At 44.4% G+C, this 21,767-nt stretch overlaps 1 long non-coding RNA gene across 6 annotated transcripts; it reads left to right on the forward strand.

Annotated features, from left to right (window-relative positions):
* The first annotated feature begins 10,057 nt into the window (after nucleotides 1–10,057).
* On the forward strand, nucleotides 10,058–21,554 carry LOC119801291. Of its 6 annotated transcripts, XR_005283152.2 has the most exons (7): nucleotides 10,058–10,148; nucleotides 10,269–10,417; nucleotides 17,201–17,509; nucleotides 17,639–17,713; nucleotides 17,962–18,054; nucleotides 18,203–18,300; nucleotides 18,754–21,554. It is a non-coding gene; the product is annotated as an uncharacterized LOC119801291 (long non-coding RNA). The 6 variants fall into 6 exon arrangements; XR_005283155.2 differs by lacking the exon at nucleotides 17,201–17,509; XR_005283153.2 differs by lacking the exon at nucleotides 10,269–10,417 and having other exon boundaries at nucleotides 10,059–10,148.
* Nucleotides 21,555–21,767: the final 213 nt, after the last annotated feature.

The following is a 21,767-nucleotide window of genomic DNA, read 5'->3' on the forward strand; positions in this document are numbered from 1 at the left end:
CAAGCACGGAGTAAGAGAGCCAGAGGTCGCTCCAGACAAGGAAGAGGAAGCAGGCCCAGCCTGCAGGCCAGGAGGGCGGCCTGAGATTGGAGATTGCTGGGACTGGCAGCAGACAGGCACCCAGTGTGATGAATGACCAGAAGTGAAGCAGAGCTTGCAGAGTACTGACGTCCGGGCATCAAATGGAATTCTTGTTAGCTACCGATTTAATGTTTCTCACTTATTTCCTTTTTCTTCTTTATTTTAAATGATGTTATAAATGGAATAAGAAAACAACTGGATCATGCCAATATCAATCTTCAAGGTGTTCTGGAAGAAAGCCAGTGTAGACAGAGTTTAGCCACTCATGCAGATGCAACATGCTTGGTGCCATGCAAGCTCCACAGCACTTTTGGTAGGTGTTATAAGCATTAGAGCTAGGGAACTGAGGCTCAGGAAATGTAAGGAATTTGTTCAGAGTTATTCATCTCAGAGAGAACAGATGCCAGTTTTAACCAAGACTCAAGCACTTTGTCCTGGTGTTTAAACGTCAGGGGCTTGAACAATTTCGAGTAGCCTGACATACTTGTTTATGTAGATAAATGATTGGGGAATACATAAATAGAGCTGAGATTCTGTGTTTAGTGTCCTATATAACCATTGACTTCTTTACATTTATGTAACTACTTCTCCCTCCCCCCTGCAGCCCCAAGAAGTTTTAGATGTTAGTTGCAGAGAGCTGTTTCGAGCCATCCGTCTGAGCAGTGGACCCACCAGCCCTCTCTCTGCAGGATGGCTGTTTACCAAATGATGATGGAGCCGGCCATGCAAACTGGCTTCTGCCCTTGGGCAGAGTGCTTACAGCCTTGCTGTCCAGCTGTGAGGAGCATGGAGCATCCTAGGTGAACTGGTTTCTCTGCTGGGAGTTGTCTGCACGCTTAGGAACCCAGCATTGATACTCTTTCAATCCCTGATCCTGACTTGCCTGGTGGCAAACGCAGCCACCTCAGTGCCTGCATGCCCAGTTGTGGTTGACTTGGCATTGCTGGCTGGCTAAATGACCGTTTTTGATTGCTTCCTAAGCATCTCCCCACAAAAGACGTGCACTCAAAATTCCATAAAAACTGGGGCTACATTTTCATCAAAGAGGCCTCTCTTCTAAGAAGATACCTTGTCCTCTGGTAGCAAAGGCTCAATAATTCATGAGAGAATTTTGAAAAAAAAAAATCTGTTGAAATGGCTATAAACAGCACAGATGGCTATGAACTTTACAAACAACTAAAAGAAATAAGTTAGCAGTTGTGAGTTTGGCACATGGATCACTTGCCAGGTTAATAATTTCATCAGATAGATTTTTGGATAATTTGTTCTCAGCAGCCGGAGGTTTGCTGATTCTCTCCCCCCCCCCCTCCCGCTTTACTAACATCTTTCAAGCCTCCTGTCTCCTCGAAGTTCTTTTCTCAGTCCCTTCATCTTCTCAAGAGAGACCACAGAGATCAGCGGCCCAAAGCTGCTGGTGATGAGGAACTCTTTCTGTTCTTATCATTCCTTAGACAGTATGGCCTGGTGGGAAGGTTGCAGTCAATCTCCACAGCCACCATGATCCTCTGTGCTGCTCGCTGGCTATGTAACTCTTGGCCAGTGACTCATGCTCCAGGGCTTCCTTCTTTTCTTCCTTTTCCTTTTCCTTTCCTTTCCTTTCCTTTCCTTTCCTTTCCTTTCCTTTCCTTTCCTTTCCTTTCCTTTCCTTCCCTTCCCTTCCCTTCCCTTCCCTGCCCTTCCCTTCCCTTCCCTTCCCTCCCCTCCCCTCCCCTCCCTTCCCCTCCCTTCCCCTCCCTTCCCTTCCCTTCCCTTCCTTTCCTCTTTACTCCTCTCCCTTCCTCCCTTCCCCCACCCCTTTCCTCCTTTCCTCTCTCCCTTCCTCCCTTCCTCCCTCCCTCCCTCCCTCCCTCCCTCCCTCCCTCCCTCCCTCGCTCTTTATTCTCCTTTTCTTACTTTCTCCTGTAATAGGAGAATTTTATATATAAAATTATATATAACAAACACATATTTAATAATATATAATAAAATATATAAATATATATTTGAGAAGATTTTACAAGGATTAATGGAATAGCGTGTGTGATGGAAACATCCTCATGTCAGCTTTTGTTCTTCGCTCTGCGGTCCCCATCTCCTCAGCACACACTTTCAGCCTTTCCTCTGACTTGCTTTTCTCTCCTTACCGAAGCCTACTGACTCATGTCCTATATCCTCACACCTCAGCTCCTGTAACTGATGGAATGATCTGAGATAAGGTGAACGTTGGTACACATTGCCAACAGGTGGTTGCACAGGCAAAACTCACCCACTGCCAACTTTCACTCCCAACTCCAAATTCTTGGCGCTTAGTGCTCTGAGTTTTTTTCTACCTTCTCTCTATTACTTTGGTAAAAGATAAATTTATTCTCTTTCCAGGGCTTGAGAGTGAGCACCATGCTCAGTTCCAGTCAGTGTCTGTGTGTATGTGTGTGTATGTGTGTGTGTGTTTATATGTGTTTATATGTGTGTGTGTTTGTGTGTATGTGTGTGTATGTGTGTGTGAGTGTTTATATGTGTGTGTGTTTGTGTGTATGTGTGTGTTGTGGAATGATAGGAAGCTTCTGAAAAAGAGCTTGTCCTTCTTGAACACAACCACTCTTGGAGACTGCCATGTTTGTGGGTAACAGGATACCTGAGACTGTCAGATGTGAGGAAGGCCACCAAGTCAATGAGACAAGATGCTAAAGATGGCAGAGGAAAAGGACAGACGGACACCAAGTCTTGTAGCACTATCGTGTGGGAACTGTGTTAGCCAATCCTGGAGATACTGTATTGGGATACCTTTACTCAGGCCATCCCATCAGATATAGTAAGTAGAAGGTGGGGTTATCAAAGATGGGGAGACAGATGTGGTGGAATATTGCTGCCAGTAAGCATTTTTCCTTATGAAGAGTTTGTAGGAAGAGTGGCCTGAGAGCTTGGTTACCCTTTATCAGTAAGACTTAGTGTCAGGGACATGAGGACCAACATCAACTGTTATCCCCCCATGACAATAATCTGCCTTGGTCCCCCGGATCCTCTAACCTTGCCCATCATTATCACTCTGGTTTTTAACTAGTCTCCAGGGTCAGTAGCTGTGGTCTGTGAGGTTTAAAAAAGAACACAGACAAAGGAAGTGTGTTGCATGAAAATCCAGCAGAGTGTCAAGGCCACAGAACCCTGGGGCTTTCAGGAATCTTCTTTTTTTTTGAAAATTTTTTTATTATTATTATTTTTATTAAAAATTTCTACCTCCTCCAGGCCTCCTCCCCACTTCCTATTTCCCTCCCTCTCCCCCACTCCCCTCCCCCTCCCTCTCCAGTCCAAAGAGCAGTAAGGGTTCCCTGCCCTGTGGGAAGTCCATGGTCTTCTCCTCTCCATCCAGGTCTAGGAAGGTGAGCATCCAAACAGGCTAGGCCCCTCCAAAGCCAGTACATGCAGTAGGATCAAAACACAGTTCCACTGTCCTTAGCTTCTCAGCAGCCCTCATTGTCCGCCATGTTCAGGGAGTCCGGTTTTATCCAGTGCTCCCTCAGACCCAGTCCAGCTGGCCTTGGTGAGCTCCCATTAGATCAACCCCACCATCTCAGTGGGTGGGTGCACCCCTCGCAGTCCTGACTTCCTTGCTCATGTTCTCTCTCCTTCTTCTCCTCATTTGGACCTTGGTCAGGGGTCTTCTAATGCCTCCACCTTCCATATCTGACTGGAAGAATGATGTGGTGCTCAGCAAAGCAAGCACTGGAGGAGAAATCATCCTATCAAAAACTGATGCTACGGAAACGGGAGGACTTGGGCTGGGTCCTGCATGATCCAGTCTAGCTGTTTGAATTCTGCCTTCAGCTCTTACTGACTATACCATCTTGACTAAATTAATGAACCTTTCTGGGCTTTGGATTCCTCATCTGTAGAATGGGTTCAATAATAGCAATTACCATTTCGGGTCACTATGAAGATTAAACAGATGAAAAATATGTATAAAGATGATTATGAAAGTAAGGGGCCCTGAGTTACAGATCAGTCAGCATCATCCACTGTTCTAGAAAGCTGAAAACTTATGATACCTGGGTGAGGTAATTATTCTGCAACATCAGAAAAAGAAGATAACGGAGAGCTTAACCTTCCAAACACAGAAGCCTGCCTGCCTTCTTTCCTTCCTTCCTTCCTTCCTTCCTTCCTTCCTTCCTTCCTTCCTTACTTCCTTCCTTCCTTCCTTCCTTCCTGCCTTCCTTCCTGCCTGCCTGCCTACCTGCCCTCCTTCCTTCCTTCCTTCCTTCCTCCCTCCCTCCCTCCCTCCCTCCCTCCCTGCCTGCCTGCCTTCCTGCCTTCCTCCCTACTTCCTCCTTCCCTTCCTTCCTTCCTTCCTTCCTTCCTTCCTTCCTTCCTTCCTGCCTGCCTGCCTGCCTGCCTGCCTGCCTGCCTGCCTGCCTTCCTTCCTTCCTTCCTGCCTTCCTTCCTTCTCATACATACTATATTCTGATTGTGACTTCCCTTCCTTTTCTCCTCCTAGTTCCCCCCACCTCCCCTTCCATCCAGATCCACTCCCTTTATCTCTCATTAGAGAAGAATTTCTAAGGCCTCTAAGAGATAATAATAAAACGTAACAATAAAATATAATAAGAGAGAATGGAAACTAGCATTGGAATTAGATAGGACAAGCAAACTGAAGGGAAAGAGCCCGAGAGCAGTCACAGGATCAGAGACCCACTTGTTCACACAGTCAGTAATTCCATAAAACACTAAAGCCATAATATAAGCCCAAAGGACCTGGGCCGACCCGTGCAGGCTCCGTGCTTGCTGCCTCAGTCTCTGTGAGTTCATTTGAGCTCTGCTCTTGTTGAATCAGAGGACCTTGTTTTCATAGTGACCTCCATCCCTTCTGGATCTTACACTCTTCGCCTCCTCTTCTATGGGATTCCTTGAGCTTATGGGGAGAGATTTGGTGGACACATCCAATTTATGGTTGAGTAATCCAAGGTCTCTCTCATTCTCTGCGTAATGCTTAATTTTAATTTCCAAAGGTATTTTTCTTAGATAAGTGATGTCAATAATCACGTCCATTTTTCCTGTTAAACCAGGTATTTTGTTTTTACTTTTGTAGGTCAAAATCACTCCTAAACCGAGGTTTAAGACTCCTCTCTCATCTTGAGATGTCAACAGCATCTATGCTGGGATACTGGGTGCTATTTCTACTTACTTTGACTTGGTTCTTGCCTCACTGGCTACTCTTTCTCAGCCTCCGTCATCATCTTGGTTTATCCATGTCCCCGGCCATAGGAATTCCTTGTTTCCTGTTTCTCGGGCCACTTAGCTCAGGTTTGCCATCACACCTGCTCAGAGCAAGAGAGCCCTGCAGCTGATCGTCCCACCAGACACGTTCTCAAATGCAGGGGCACTAATCACCTCATCGTTTTTTTCCAGGCACCTATGACAAAGCACAAGTATTTTAGAAGTGTAAGGAGGTGTGAAGAAAGCTCAACCCACCCCAAACCAATGGCGTCAATGTTATAAGAGACCTATTTCATCCTCTCTCTTTTCCCTTTCTAGGACTCATTTTCTTGCTGTATGTCTGTCCTGCTCCATCCTGCATGTCGAAGCCTTTTGTGTGGATTGTGAGTTCATTTCCCAGCTTCTAAGACACCCATACTATTGCTTGTATCAGAAGAGTTGAGCAAACAGTTGGTCAGTTGCTCAAAGATCCCAACTTGAATGCTGAATCACACTGGTCCTCTTCCCAGAGGCAGAAACGGGAGAAGAAAAGGAGACTAGGCGGCAGACACATGGCCTCTCTTCCTGACTGTGTCCGGTTCCATATTTGGAAAAATAACCCTAAATTTCTCTGCATTTATTTTTGTTTATAATGAAAAATGAGGCTAAGCTTGAGATGGGTCAAGCTGTCAGAGAGCAAGCAAGGAAGGAAATCAGGCTGGAGTGCATGGTACTTGGGAGTGTGAGGAATGGGGAAGCTAGGGCTTGCCTTTCTTTTCCTTTTTAAATATTAAAAATCACCAAGTCAGGTAGAAATCCTACCTTCCTATTTCCTGCCCGGGGGTATCTGTGAGACTGTCCTAGCTTTTGCTTGCTGGAAGTCTGCAGCTTTAGAGTCACTTTTTCAAAGCTGATACCATCCATGTCCACAATTCCATATGAAGGCGGACTTGGAGACCGCCAAACCCGCATGGGCCCCCAAGCTGCGCAGAGCCCTGATGAATGAATAGGACCACATTATAAGGGTCTCCAGAGAGTAGGGCAAAAGTTACCGACTGTCTTCCTGAAATACACCGGCAAGAATGCGAGCCTTAATTAACGAAGCCCAAGGTTGATTTTTCTTGCTGCCTTTTTCTCTGAAAGACAAATAATAAGAAATGAATGAGGCTCGGAGCAAATGAGAACCATATTGGGAAAGCGAAGCGAAGTCAAACTTTTGGCTGGGCTGGTTGCAAAGAGCTAGAGTTCTTTAATCATCTCATTGGAGATGTAGCCAAAAAAAAAAAATGCAATTTGAAACACACACACTCGCGCACACACTCACACACACACTCACATATGCTCTGTCACACCCACACCCTCCCTCTTTCTCGTTGCAGATGAATCAGGATCGTAAGATGGTGGAGACAGGCTGTGATGAGAACCATTCCTGCTCTCCACCTACTTTATAAAAAGCCTTGGCAATCAGATTTGGGGGACCCATCTATCAACTCTTATAGAGCTTAAGTGTGTATGGTACAATGTTCGTTGACCCCAATAAGCCCCGAGGCAGCTGAAGTTGGCCGTGGGTCTGGTATGTGCTAAAAATGGTAGCACGCGGAGGCTCCAGACTTTTCTAGGAGATGTGTTTCTGGAAGAAGATGGATCAGTTTGAGAATGAAAGCACTCTACTCCATCTGAAAGTGGGCAAGGCCCCCTGTAATAGGATTCAGATAAGTCTTTTTGGGAAGTAAGATAGCCCCTTACTAGCGAACAAATTGAGGAAACACAGAACTGTTTTTCTTATGCCTGGTTTGGCCAGGTCAGATGTACGCCAAGTTCCCTCCCCACTCTGCTCTTCACAGTTCTTTGGTGTAAGGACTTAAAAGGTACTATTGTCTTTGTTAATAAATAGACAGAAAACACCATTTTGTTTTATGGCAGTAGAGAGTTGTAATGGGAAATTTTTAAATAAAGTCTCACTTAGGTTGATAGTAAATAAATTCAATGTACCTTAGGAATGGTTTCATTCAGCTGCCAGTATTTCCTTTGCTTAAAGGGAATGGTTTAGCTTCCTGGTTCTCTTAACTCCTTATTTCTCCAGGGAACAACGGAGTCTCTTAGCGTCCGAATTATCTGGGAACACTCAGCTCAGATTCTTCATCTTTCAGAGAGGGAGTGGCTCACAGAGAGAAATTATCTTGATTTTCCAGGGAAGGTTATTTCCCACTGCGGGAGTCAGACTCACCAGACTCACTTGAGTGACAGAGAGCCATATCTCCTAGCCTGGCTTCTAGAAGAAGCAGAATGCATTTCCAACCTCCACTTGCCAATTACTTATTTTCTTTGTCAGTTTGTACAGAACAAAGAAGTGAGAAGCTTTATTGGCCCTTCTTTGTCATTCCCTTACATAGTTTAAAAGGCAAGCTAATGAATGGAGAACTTTAAAAAGAAAACAGTCTTAGTTCTGATCATGGCTCTCTTTCTTTAGGTGTCTTAATTAAGGGACAATATTACTATAGTCTAGATAGGAGCCACCCAGAAGTCTGTGTGGGCAAATGCTTGGTTTCTAGATTGGCACTATTGAAAGGTAGTAGAAACTATAAAGAAGAGATCTAGCTGGATGGTGGTGGTGCATGCCTTTAATCCCAGTACTTGGGAGGCAGACGCAGACAGATCTTTGTGAGTTCAAGGCCAGCCTGGTCTACATAGCTAGTTCCAAAATAGCCAGAACTGTAACACAGAGAAATCCTATCTCAAAAAAAAACCAAAATAAAACAAAATAAACAAGCAAACAAACAAAAAGAGATCTAATGGGAGGTCTGTAGGTCACTGGAGGCATGGCCTTGAAGGGTAGAGTGGGACCCTGGTCTCCTGCAGGTGGGATGGCTAGTGTTATCACCCTTACTGAATCCAGACCACCAGGGTGTCAGGCCTCTGGTCATGCCTTCATGGATTTCCTTGATTATGTTTGTGTTAACTGATGTAGGGAAGAACATCTTAACTGCAGGAAGTACCTGGACCATGTCAGTGGAGAGGGCATGTTGAGCAAGAGCTAGCACACATCCATCAGTTGCTGTCGTCCATCTCTTTACTGGGGATACAATGTGAGCACCTCTCTCCAGCTCCCGCTGCTATGACTTGTCTCAACGTGATGGACTGTAACCTTGAACTGTGAGCTGAAATAAGCTATTACCTCCCGACCTTGCTGCTCCTTTCGAGCATTTCGTCACAGCAACATGAAAAGAAACTAAGATATTTGTTCTTGCCGTGACATGCTGTCGGAGGCCCAAAATAGCTGGGTCAATTGACCATGGTGGGAACTCTCAGAACTATGAGGTGAATAGAGTCTCTTCTTTCTAAAAGTTAGTTCTCTTGGGCATTTATTACAGGGCCAGAAAGTTAACTAACACAGATGTACAGATTTTGTATACTACAACTTTTTTGAATTTAAAATTCGTTCATAAAACCATTTGCTTGGAATTATATGTGCAATAGGATACAAAATAAAGACTTACTCATGTCAATGTGTTGTGAGAGATATTTCCAACTAGAGAAGCCTTCAAAGGCTTGCTCTGGGAATTCCCAGGGGTTCCACGGAGTTGGCTGATCATACTATTTTGTTCTGGGAGAGGAGTATTGGTGGATTTTTTAATCTTTAAATACTCACAAACTTGCTTGTGTCTTAAAGAAGAGAATCTTTGAAAGGGGACTATGCAAACTTTACAAAAGCAAAACGGGAGAGAAATTGGAGAAATTGGGAGAGAGCCACTGAGGTAGAATAGGCTTCCACTAACCAGTGCCAGAGATAGGGAAGACTAGCAGAGCCTCTGTAAATCAAACTGTCTTGAAGAAAAGAGGAATCACAGTTGATAGGCTGTGCTGGAAACATAATGAATAGCCAGCCCGGGGATCAGAGAGCTACCTCTTCCAGCTTTCACACTGATATTTTGTGGTTAACGTTTGGAGTAGAGACTGGAGATATTTTCTGTTGTCTCCTTCCTTAAATCAGCTTCAGAATGAATGTGTACAATGTGTACAATGGGAACTGAATCCTAAAAGCAACGACTTTCCTGTTTTCTGTCCCTGCATCTGCTGCCGGACTGCCCTTCACTACTCCCAGTGTGTGGGTCTCACAGCATGCTTCTCCCAGGCCCCCAGTATGTGCCTAGTCCAGCGTGCTGCAGGGAACAGGCAAATGCTCTGAAGGAGAAAAGAAGGAACTGGAGTTCCTACGGGCTTCTAATGGGCCCGGACTTTGAAATCTGATTGTTTCATTTACATTGCAGAGAAGGAGGGCTACCACTGCCTAAATTGTCTGCCTTCCGTCTAGGAACAGACGAAGGCTAGGAATCACAGCTCTGTGTGCCTTTGCAAAGAAGAGATGCGAAAGGAGTTTTGTGGCTTCTGAGTGTCATTGTTCTTTGGGGTGAGGAAGATGTGGAAATAAAGATGGTGTCACTAAAAACATGATCAAGCTTGAACTTTATTCTGATTATTATTATTATTATTATTATTGTTACAAATGTGACGATATAAACACATGGTTTAAAAGTCAAAGGTACACAGGGTGACCTAGATACATTCTTCCCAGAGTCCCAAAGAATGCACATGTTTAGTTGCATACAGGTAATCTGCAGACAGCAATGGCTAGCAGGTGATTTGGGGTAGGTAGTTCATTCTACCTGTTTTTTTGTTTGTTTGTTTGTTTTAAGAGAGGAAAGTAATATGTTTCTCACATAATTAAGATTAGATGAGCTGGTATGTTCGAAGTATATGTACAAAATCGGTATTTGATAAACAATAGCCAATGTAACTACTCGTGTCTTTAAACAGATACAAACAAACATGGAGGAAATTCGGTTTTCATTCTTCCTATGCCAGGCCCAATATTCTGCCTTGAATCTTCATTCACTCTAACAGAGGTAAGTTAATGTAATTACTTAAGTAGAGCCATTAAATCCACTGACTTCTAAACTACTGTGGGAATTTTTATGAGCAAGTCACGGTGAAGATTTTCTTTCCCTTCTTTCTCCTCATCCTAGGGGACTGTTCATCCGCAAACGTCCGGCTGCTCCTGCTTATGCACCTAAGTACTGCCAGGGGATGAGTGTAGAATAGACTCCTCATGTTTGTTTGCTGTGCTGCTGGGCTAACCCTGCTTCCAAGGTGCCCTGCCCTCTGTGCATCCAAGGTGTGCTCCTATACACCAGCTATCCTCTAGGAGGCAGCGATGCTCTCCCAGAACTCCAGCAATGATTCCTCTGAGCTTCATCCTTCTGATCCAGCGTCCCCTTACGGCGGCCCCAAGGTCTCCAGTGGGCTCACTCTTTCCCATATAGCTTTTGTGTCTTATTCAATGTATCAGTTACTTCCCTTATTGTTGTGACCAAATGCCAGACCATATGTAACTTATGAGATAAACAGTGTAGCTCATAGTTCAAAGAAACGAGGTCCATCGTGCTGGGAAAAGCATGGTGGAAGGAGGGGCATGGTCCCTGGTGCTGATCAGGAAGCAGAGGAAAGTGGAAAAGCCTGATTTTCATCGGGTCTTCTCCTGTTTCTCTCTCTATTTGATCTGGCATGTCAGGCCATAGGGTGGGGCCACTTTAGGGCAGGCTCTACCATCTCAGTCAACCCCATGGAACTGTCCTCATTGACACACCTAGAGTTGCGTCCATCAGATGATTTCAAATCAAGACAAGATGACAGTGACGATCAACCATTATACTCAGCAACCTGGGGATGTTGTCAGATGGCCATTCGTACTCTTTTCAAAGTGACACCTTAAGGACAGTCGCTGACTGTCAGTTTCATCGAGCTGTTGTTCCTACCTCATTTTTGATATATAACAGTAGGTGTGTTTATAACTCAGTAGACTTCACACAGAAAGTAAAAGCCACGTTCTCCCCATTCTCAGAATACCCAATTTAAAGAAGTTGTTAGTCCTCCAGACACGTCTGCACCCATGGCTTTATAATTGGAAGGATACGCAGCTTCTATTTGACACCTGGCTTTCTTCTTCACCACTTCAATCTCTACCAAACTCCAAAATAGGGTTTTTCCTCTTGGCTGGGCACTGAGGGAGGACCCAAGTGGAACAAAGCCCACCCCAGGTCCTTTTTAGAAAGCCAGAGCTTGGTTTCTTTCTTTCTGCAACGTTTAGACTATACACAGCTATCCAGGGCACCTGCAAACGACGTGCCAGAGAATATGTGTGGGAAGTATGTTTGTCTGTGTTACGCGTTCTCCCGCAGACAGCTCCATGGCTACCCATGGCTTTAGCTAGTCAGTCGGGTGGTCTTCGTTTCACAGGGCCGTGTAGTGCATTACCCAGGAACCCTCAAGCAGGGAGCTTTGGTTGTTTTAAAAAGTGAGGACGGCTAGAAAGGAGGAAGATATGAGGAGGACATGGAAGCAAAAAGAGCTCCTTACCCCAGAATCTGGTTGAAGCCTCTCGCTGCTGGAGAATCAGGAATTCCTGGGCCATTAACAATTAACTTCCTCTCTACCCAGGTGTAAACCTGCGATCTTCTAGGAATCTCCAGAAACTCCATTTAAAGTAATAGTACATCATCTTAAATCCCTTGTACAACCTGAAGAGCTTCAGATTTTATCCTATCATATTGCAGTTCCACCGAAGGCATCTTTGGAGCCACCCTGCAGTCTCTATTATTGAAATGGGAAACTGAGATAGAGAAGCTGAGGGTCTATTAGAAACCTGTTGAGCCGGCGGCGGTGGCACACGCCTTTAATCCCAGCACTCGGAAGGCAGAGGCAGGCGGATCTCTGTGAGTTTGAGGCCAGCCTGGTCTACAAGAGCTAGTTCCAGGACAGGCTCCAAAGCTACAGAGAAACCCTGTCTCGAAGAACCAAAAAAAAAAGAAACCTGTTGAGTAGTGAAGTTCCAAAAGCTTCCAAACTCTACATACGCCCACCACTAGAATGGGCACATACACACACACACACACACACACACACACACACACACACACACTTCCCCTTGGAAACTTGGGTAAGCCTTATTCTTTTCCTGGGCATCTCACATCTTACTAACCCCTTGTCTTAAGATCTTTGATAAAAAAAATGTCTTTCAATAATAGACTTAAACTCTGCTTCACACTGCCTTGTTCTGGAATTTTCTCCACCGAAACCAAGAGCCCAGATTTACCTAACTGGAAGTCCTCAGAAAGGTTAAGAGAATACCCAAGGCTGCTGGTGGCTGCTCTGGGCTGTCTCCTATCCTGCTGTCATTGGCAGAATGAATCAGCAATTTGAGAAGGACAGCATTGGGCTTGGTATGCAAAGGTCTGGGCTGATTCCAGACGGGGCTTTAACATTCCTAGGTAACCTTGAATATATAATCCACAAGAGACAAGGTTTTCTTCTTTCAAATTATAGACAACATATCAATTGTTTTTCCTCAAAGCTTTTATAAAAGTCATCCAAGGATGTTGTTGAAAGTGATGTAGTGTATAGTACCATCGTAAAGGTAATTAAAGTCTCAAATATGGCTTCCTGCTCCACCATACAACCGAGCTCCTATTCATAATTTTCTATAGATCATTCGAATAAATTAAGAGAGGCTAAATGCCCCCCCTAGAAAACATGATAGAGCTATTCAGACAATAACATGCTGAAACAAGAGCTGACAACAGGTTATTTACAAGAATTACTTGGCCTTCTGGTGTTTGAAGCTACCTTAAGCAGAATTCAAGTAATAATAGTGAGCTTTGAGGCTTTGATATAGCCCATATAAAGGTCTGACACCATTTCAATTATTCTATATTATTAATTCACTTAATAACAGGCTAGTCAATGTACTTTTAAATATACTTAAGTTTTTTAAAAATTGGTTAATCAGATTTTCTTAAAGCCATTGTTCAACAATGTCAACCTCCCACCTCCCACACCCTAGTTTCTTTTCCATATTCATGACTTTGGTTTTGTTGTGCTAGCCATTTGGTTTAGTAAGGGCCATCTGTGTGACCACTGCATTGGAGGAATACATTGGAGCCTGGAAGGATTACCAGTTGTACACAAATAAGGGAATGACTCGTTTCCATGAATCTATCTGAAGGAATTAAGTAAGTAGCGAGAAGTAGCATCCTCTGAGACCCTCTCCATTCTTGTCTGCTTGTGGTTGATGGGTCCATTTTTTTTGTTTGTTTGTTTTGGTTTTGGTTTTTTGAGACAGGGTTTCTCTGTGTAGCTTTGGAAACTGTCCTGGAACTTGCTCTTGTAGACCAGGCTGGCCTTGAACTCACAGAGATCCACCTGCCTCTGCCTCCCAAGTGCTGGGATTAAAGGCATGTGCCACCACAACCCAACTTGTGAGACCCTGTGCATTCTTGTCTGCCAGTTGATGCCCATTCTTGTGCGGGCCCAATTCAGTCATCAGTAGATGTGGAGAGTTTCTAATCGCAATGTCTGAAAACACATAGCTTTGATCTGATATCTTATATTGTTCCTAAGGAATAAGGGATAACTCCCCAACCTCAGCACTCAACATGCAGCTGTTATATTGCTTTGAGTTTCATGGAAAGGAAAAGAAAGAAGCAGTTCAAATACAGCTTCTTACAACCTGTCCTCCCAGCTGACCAAGAACACAGACTTACTCTTTCTGTTGAATAAAAACCTATACCATTACAGCAATGTAGATTAATATCCTGTTTCTAGGGATAAGAGTACAAAAATTTCTTTGGTAATTTTATTTGTGTTTTTAAAAATGTATAATGATAGATCTAAATATGAATAATGGCTATTGTATGTGTGATAATTAAGAAGTATTGTGTTATTTGTTAAACGTTAAAATAGTTCAATTTTATAATGAGATGAATTATTTATGCCTAGAGGTATACTTGGAGTCTTCATTAATGAATGAACCTATATTTTGGTTAGGTGCTTATGGCAATTTGCTCTTATTATAAAAGCTCAAAATAAAAACTCTCAGAAGTTGATAGTTTGCCAGTATTCAGCAATATTGACCAGGGAACCTCAGAAGCAAGATTGGTAATTAGTGCTTTGACATCTCAGACTCATCCTGAATTCATTTATGTTCAAAATCTTTAGATGAGCGATGATCTAATGGCTGAGCATGGTTTCAGCAGTATTAAAAAGTAACTAAAATCAAAATGAAGTCTAACAAAATGAATGTGTTACAAAGACAAAGTGTGGCTCAAAAACTCTGAAATCGCTTTCAGTTTGTTTGTTTAATGTGCTTATTTGAGAAAAGCTTTGCCAACCTTTCCTTTGAACTTCTGAGCTCTTATTCTGTCCTTGTTCACAGAACTTGGGCTTTGGAATCTGAATGGCCTGTATTTGCCTTCTAGTCTTTCACGTCTCTCAGTTAGTAGCTATGTAACTTCTGCTTTTGTATAGCACACTAACCAACAGTTTCTCCCTCACCTGCCCCATGAGGTTTTCCTGAATATTCAAGAGAGGTTGGAAAGATCTTTAGAACATTGCTTGATTTGCAAGCCCCCCCCTCCCCTAATTACCCTTCACACTCCCGAAAAATCCTCCCAATGATGGAGAAGGTGGTTGTGCATTTTCTAAGGGGGTCAGGGCTCTCAAGGGCTGAGGGGCTCAGAGGCTTCATGGACAGACTTGACAGAGTGGGGACAGTAAACGTGCTGAAGGCTGGGCAGATGACAATATTTGGAATCAGGGAGATCAGCAAGAGGGGAGCCCTGGCCTTCACCGATTGTTATATAAGCCTACCCATCAGGACTCTGTGTTCCGGAGCCTTGAGTTCCTGTCCTGTTACATCCTTAGTCCCAGATAAGGATCTCCGTGCTTGGGTCATGAGGGAGGAAAAAGAAAACAGAGATTTCTGGAATGTGGGGGCGGGATACCGCAATAACGTGTACAAACCCAAGGACTTGAGGACAAACACAAGGGAAACCAAAGCAGAGAAACCAAGTCCACGTCATAGAGTAAAAGAAACAGTCATTTGAACTTTGGGAGGAGTGGAAGCTGCCCAGAAAATGAGGCAAGGTGAGCCTCTTGGCCAAATTGCAGAGCAGGCTGGTCACATCTGAAGGACTAGTTCATGCACAGCCTGGGAGCCATGAGTTCATCTCTATATCCTTACGCTGTTATTTCAAGGGAAATTCCATCTCTTCTTGGTAACTTTATAAAACATTCATCCAAGCAATACCCTGCACCTGAGAGGGGGGTTAAATCATCATTGGCATGAATTGAAATGAAATGAAGTTCACGGGACTGGATTTGCCTGGAAGCTTCCCCGAAGATGTGTGTTACCTTGATTTACAATCTAATGGTCCATTTGTCTTACCTTCACAAGACTAGTGCGCTCATTCCTGAATGCTGGACTTGGCCCAGAGGCTCAGCATCTATATTCTCCTTTCTCGTTCGTGTTTCTAACACTGCCCTGCAAGGTCATTCCCAGGCTGTGAAGGATTTGGAGGCAGGATAGAAGAATAGATTCTTGGCCCTATCCCCAAATATTACTGTGGTTCCAGCCCTATGTAAACTAACTATGTAACTCCTAACTCTGTTCTCAGTTACTCCATCTGGGAAATGGGAATAACAAACCTCCTCTTGAGAACCTGAAGATGCATAAAAAACATTTTTAAGTGATTTCCAAGCTAGCTTAGAGGATACTGCATCTTTCAGAGATGTTCACAGGGATGAAGTCAGGCGCACATAAAAGTAATCCTCTTTACTTTGGAATCAAACAGGATTATAGAACTTGAGTTGGGCAATACATTTTCAATACTTGATGGGGAGTGGCTGGTGTTCTAAGAAAACGGCTATCTAGAGTTGATATCAAGAGGGACTAAATACGAGTTTATGAACAAGCAAGTTGCAAAAAAAAAATTAAACTGCTCACAAAACTCTAATCTAGGCTCTGACCGGGATCTGTACTGCCCTGGAATCCCATCTGACCCTTAGAAAACTCTTTCACCCACGTAGAAGTCAGCCCCTGCTCACTATGCAGGGAGGACAGCCATTGCATGTTCTTCTGATGAGCCCGGGTTTCAGCCAAGCTGGAAGCACTATGCAATGCTTCACTGAAGTCTCTGTGAAGGATGTACGGTGGGCATCTAGTGATATCTGTCAAATGAGTGGATGTGCTTGCTCAGCGCAACTGAAGATTCAGGCAGGCCACTTACTTTCCTCTGCAATAAGATACAACTCCGTACCCAGTACAGAAACATTTGGCGGGCACTCAAAGCAGTAGAGGGACCAGTGATAACGGCACTGACTACACATTTGCTAACCATGTAATTCACGACTGTCAAACTTTACACACTTCATCTGACTTTCACGGTGATCTTGGGAGGCATGGGATAGGATTTTATTCCTTCCATGGAAAGTCAATGTGGCCCCAAAGACTTTTGTAATGTGCATGGTGCCTTAGGTTGCTGGGTGATCTCAGTGCAGGCAGTTTGAATCCATCCTTCTATCCACTCAACTGCAGAATCCTTCAGAGGTTGATGGCTCTAATTAGGGAAGCAGAGTCCTGGCAAAGAGTTTGCACGCTGTCACGGTCCCCTCTAACCAACCAGCACGACAGCACTCCAGATAGATAAGTTGAGCCTGGCAGAGCAGGCAGGTATCTAATGGCTTTTAGACTTACTATCAGGGCATGAATGGCAGGCGGGTCTACTGGCTCCTTCTGTGTTCCTCGAGGTGGGTGGGGAGGTCCTCAGTTCAGCCACCTCTGTAGGGTGTGCTCATCTCACGCACTTCCCATGCCTCCAGAGAGCAGGTCTGACAGTCACGTGTGCCTAGCAACCAAACGCCAGACACCTGTTACGTAGGAGGGGACATGGGCTCTCGAGTAAAAAGCAAAGGTCTATTTACAGAGCAATGATTCCTTGCTTTCACTTCATGAGTACAGAAACTGAGGCAGCTTGCCAAGGGCTCCAGTCTGCCTGGTAACGGTGTAGAGAGCAGAAGCCAGGCCTCCTAACAGCACATCACAGGTGCTTTCTCTGCCCTGTAGGACACACTGGAGAGAGATGCCCTTCTGATGGCTGTGTTGCCCTGAAGACCTGGGCACAAGCCCCTCAGCAAGCCCAGTGGCCATAGGCGCACAGAAGGCAAGCCCAGCCATGTGGAAGGGAGAGGCTTCTGAGCCCGTGTACAAAAAGGATCCTTGGAGGAACCATTCATCCTGACCAGCCCCCTCCCACTCTTTGCCTGAAACTTAATTAATCATGGTTGCATCTGGATTCAGACAAGACAATAGCGGGGATGTGTTTTTGGTTAGGAACTGAAGCTGCATTTGCCGAGGAATGTTGATTAGTTAGTGGTCGGTATCATTTTTCATGCCTTTTTAAGTTACAAAAAATTTTAATATCAAAGCATTTCTCCCTGCACCGCACGTATCTATTTCTCATAAGTGCATTCTGCTGGCATAATTTTCCTTTCCTTCCTGCAGGCTCTGTTTATGGGATGATCCATCAGGCTGTCTCAGCGTCTCCATGAGGCCCTTCAGCAGCCAGAGGCTTTCCAGGTGAGCTGTGAGCTGCAGGCTGCAGCCTCTCTCTATGTGGAAGGGGAAGGAGAAGGGCAGCTCAAGCCAGGATACCATCCATTGTTGATCATGGAGATAGCAACTCTCCACCGTACAGAGTGCAAGCTCTCTCGCTGGCATGCCCCGGATCACCACTGGAAACCCTTACAGTGGAGAAAATGGCCCAGACCTCCTCTAGAACTGTCCTAGCGTGAATGCTTGAACTCACTCTTTACTTCTGCTTTCAGGAAGTGCCCTGGATCTGGGAAAAGAGAGCACAGGAAGTACGTCTTAATGTGTACAACATGCCCATATGTGTAGAACATGTCAAATCACAGATGGTAAGTCATGGCAGATAAGCAATGTTCGAAATATGTGGCAGATGTGGAAATCTATCTACCTGACCAGCAGCCCTCAAGCTAGACTTCCTTTGCAGACAAAGGTGATGGGACCATAGAAGACAGTGAGATGTTTCTTCTTTCCCAACAGGCCTTTTCAGCTCTGTTCCAAGCTTGGTGCAGGTATCCAAGCATACACCTGGCTGAGAGGGGAGCAAGAACAAGATGCTGCAAGATGCTCAGATGCAGGTCGGCCTTCATTGTCACTAATTTCCCAGTACCAGTAGCCCAAAGGAATCACAGGGCTCGCTACGGGAGAAAATGTCTGGGGAAAATCAGGAGACTCGAGACCTATTCGGGCCACACCAGTTTCCAAAGATGTTCAGATCAACTGAGGTAGTGTTTGACTTGACCTGAGCCCAGCCATGTTGACTCTTTGCTTACTTTGGTCCTGACTTGTGGCAGAGAGGGCCGACTGAAGATAAGGTATGGAGCTGGTGACTGATCTGAGACCCAAAGTGCTCTGAGGTCAACCAAACAGTAAATGCACTTTTGTGGAAACCAATCACGTAGTCAGTTATTTATTCAGAAAATAAGGGGCTTCTCTTAGGCACTGAGCTACCCAGATCTCATGTAACGCTAGGCTTCATCTTTTGGGTTTGCCTTAATTTGAACTCATTATTTTGCCCTTCTACTCCCCAGGCCCCCTGCTCGTGATTGACCAAGGACCAGAGTAGACGCAAAGATGCAACTACTCTCAGACCTGTAGACAACTTTTAGCACCAGAAGTATCAATGGTAAGAAGCAGGGGCTAGCAAACTATAGCCCATGGGCTGAATATAGCTCATTACCTATTTCTACACAGTTGTATTATAATGGCCTCATCTACCTGTGATTTTGTTTATAAATACTGCTAGGCTGTCTAAAGACTAGTTAAGGTAGAAACTGAGAAATGTTAAAAATGTTTATATTTTGCATCTGGATAAAAGAACTTGCTGTAATGCAGAAGCCTCTTTCCAGCTAGAGAGCCAGTGGTCACATAGGCAGCCTACCCAGAATCCTTCACACTCAACTCTTAAACCCCAGGCTGACAGGCTTATTGGGAAGCTCTTGGGTTTGTTTATAATCTTTGTGACTCCTGCCCTCTGGTGGAAAAATGTCTAAGTAGTCTATGTCTACATCAGGAAGCAATGGAGAACTGTCTTGAAACTCAAGCTCTGTGGGAAACTTCAGAAACCAAGGCAAGCATGGCTGCAGGCTCTTGACCTTTGGAACTGATCTGAGTTCAGAACGATAATGTCCCTCAGTTACTGACTTAGGGCTACAGTCACACTCAGGGTAGGTTTGTGTTGACTCCAGACAGTCACTTGATGAACATAGAAAAAAATGAGATCATTCACACTCATTTATTATGCAGTTTAAAGGTATGTATTTATTGAGGCCTGGAGAGATGGCCTAGTTGTTAAGAACACATAACTATTGTAGAGGACCAAGATTTGGTGTCCAGCACTCACATGATTCCTTATAACCATCTGTAACTCCAGTTCTATGTGATCTGATGCATTCTTCTGATGCAGCCACACATGCGACACAGATATACCCATATAGCCAAAACATTTATACCCATACATGAATATAAATTTTTAAAAATGTACCTATTTTTTCATCACAGATATAGGACTGTGAAGCATGAACAAATGAAACAAATCTTTAGAACATTCCAATAATATATTTTTAAAGGGCCAGCAGGAAAGAAGCAATGTGCATTCTGCTTTATTATTATCTAGTTAAACCATAGATTGGGTTGTACTCGCATATTTTTGGTAGGTAAATGCATGAGGAAAAACGTCCAGAGGTATTCTGTTTCTTTCCTAAAGCCACACCTTTAAGCTGGGCTCATGGGAAAGCTTGGGTTGTAAGCATCCTACGTTAGCACATTGCTGCTGGAGGAGAGGGAAGGTTAGTACCTCCAGACAGCTGCCCTAGAGAGCTGACTCCAGGATACTCCCTGCTGCTGGACACACAGTGGTGCTCCCAGGCTGACCTCAGGTATGTCCATCTTCAAGTCGTGTGCTGAACTATCTGCTTACTTCTCTCCCGGACCCAGTTCTCCTTTACGTTTGTGTTGAAAATGTTGCTAATTGAGAGACTCAGGATAGCCAAAGTTTTCTCCGAACTGTGAGTCCCTCAGTACATCTCCTGGATGATCTTCTGCACGGATTGAACGTGGTATGGTCCAGCAGAGTGAGGATGGACACTGTGCTCATACAAGCAATCAAAGTCAAAGAAGAGGGTCTGGAATGAAGTAATCGGAGTGGTGGCAATCCTCACTCTCCTGGGTCAGAGCAGCCCACCCCAGCAACCTTTACCAAGACCCTGTAGGCTAAATGGGAAGGAAGCTTGTGTGCAGTGTCAGGACTTGGCATGAAACATTGGCATGTGCTGTAGCTTAGGGAATGATGAGCACAGTGAGGGTACCTATAATAGGTTGCGCTGAGGCATTGGGATATCGAGCAAAGAAAAAGGCCTTCTTGCTGGCACAGACTGACTCTCTGTTGTCCAGTCATCCCTTAGTTACTCTTAGGCCTTGGTGGACCCCAGAATCTCTTACAGACCTACACAGCTTAAATACTTAACAGTGTCTCCTAATCTTCAACCTTGTAGGTGAGACTGTCATTAAATAAGTAGGCCTTAGAACATCCAGATCAGACCTCAGTGGGAATCATTTCACTCCAACAGAAACCCTGGGAAAGGTGACCTAGACAGATCTCTGCTTGACAAAAGGAAAAAGTAACACAGGAAGATGAATAGATGAGCCCCCGATTACATATATTGTGAGTATCAGAGCTGGGATCCCACAGGCCTGGACTCCAGAAGGAAGCCTTGGAGGGGAACTCAGGTGACAGAACAGCGACTTCCCGACTGGGCCTCTATAAGCCCGTGCGCATGGATCCTACATATGCCACTATTCCCAAGTTAAGGGATTCACAGAGAAGCTCATGTTCTACTTGTGTTCCACTGAATGTACACAGAGAAGAGCGTGGATGCCCCGAGGGAGGGGAGATAACAGACATACCCTGCATGAAACAGGCAGAGTTGAGGTGATCTTGTGAAGAGCCGCTGGAATTGTAACATTATTTGTGGCTTTGGGTGTGCATATGTTGTTTTGTTGTTGTTGCTTTTAGTTCATTCAGCATGATTCTTCACTGAGTCTTTAAATGAAATCATTCAAGATAACATTTCCCATGAAACCTTTGCCAAGACCAAGGCGGGAAGTAAAAAGAGAAGAAAGATGAAGGGCAAGATTGATACCCTGGCAAGCTGCAAATATGATATAGAGTTAGCTTGTTTCTTTTTTCAGTATTACGAATTGTATAAACAGCAGAATGCGTATGTAAGTTTCCTATGTTAAACACATTGTTATCTTCAAAATAACTGAAATTTTTCATCGACAATAGTCTTTCTTTACTATATAAATAAGGTATTTGGCAATTTCAAACTAATGATTGCTTGGGTATTTTCTTTCAAGTTACAGTTAACTCATTTTGACGACAAATCTCTGACCCAGGAAAGCATGGCCAGTATCACTGGAAAGGCAGGTGGGGTGGCAGTAAAGCTTGCTGACATTCAGCAAACAGAAGCAGGATGACCTGGCTAGCATACATTTGAATACAAATGAACAAATATATATGGCCTCAGACTCCCAGTCTGCGCTT

This window comes from Arvicola amphibius, chromosome 14 (genome assembly GCF_903992535.2).
Source record: "Arvicola amphibius chromosome 14, mArvAmp1.2, whole genome shotgun sequence".
Taxonomy (NCBI): Eukaryota; Metazoa; Chordata; class Mammalia; order Rodentia; family Cricetidae; genus Arvicola; species Arvicola amphibius.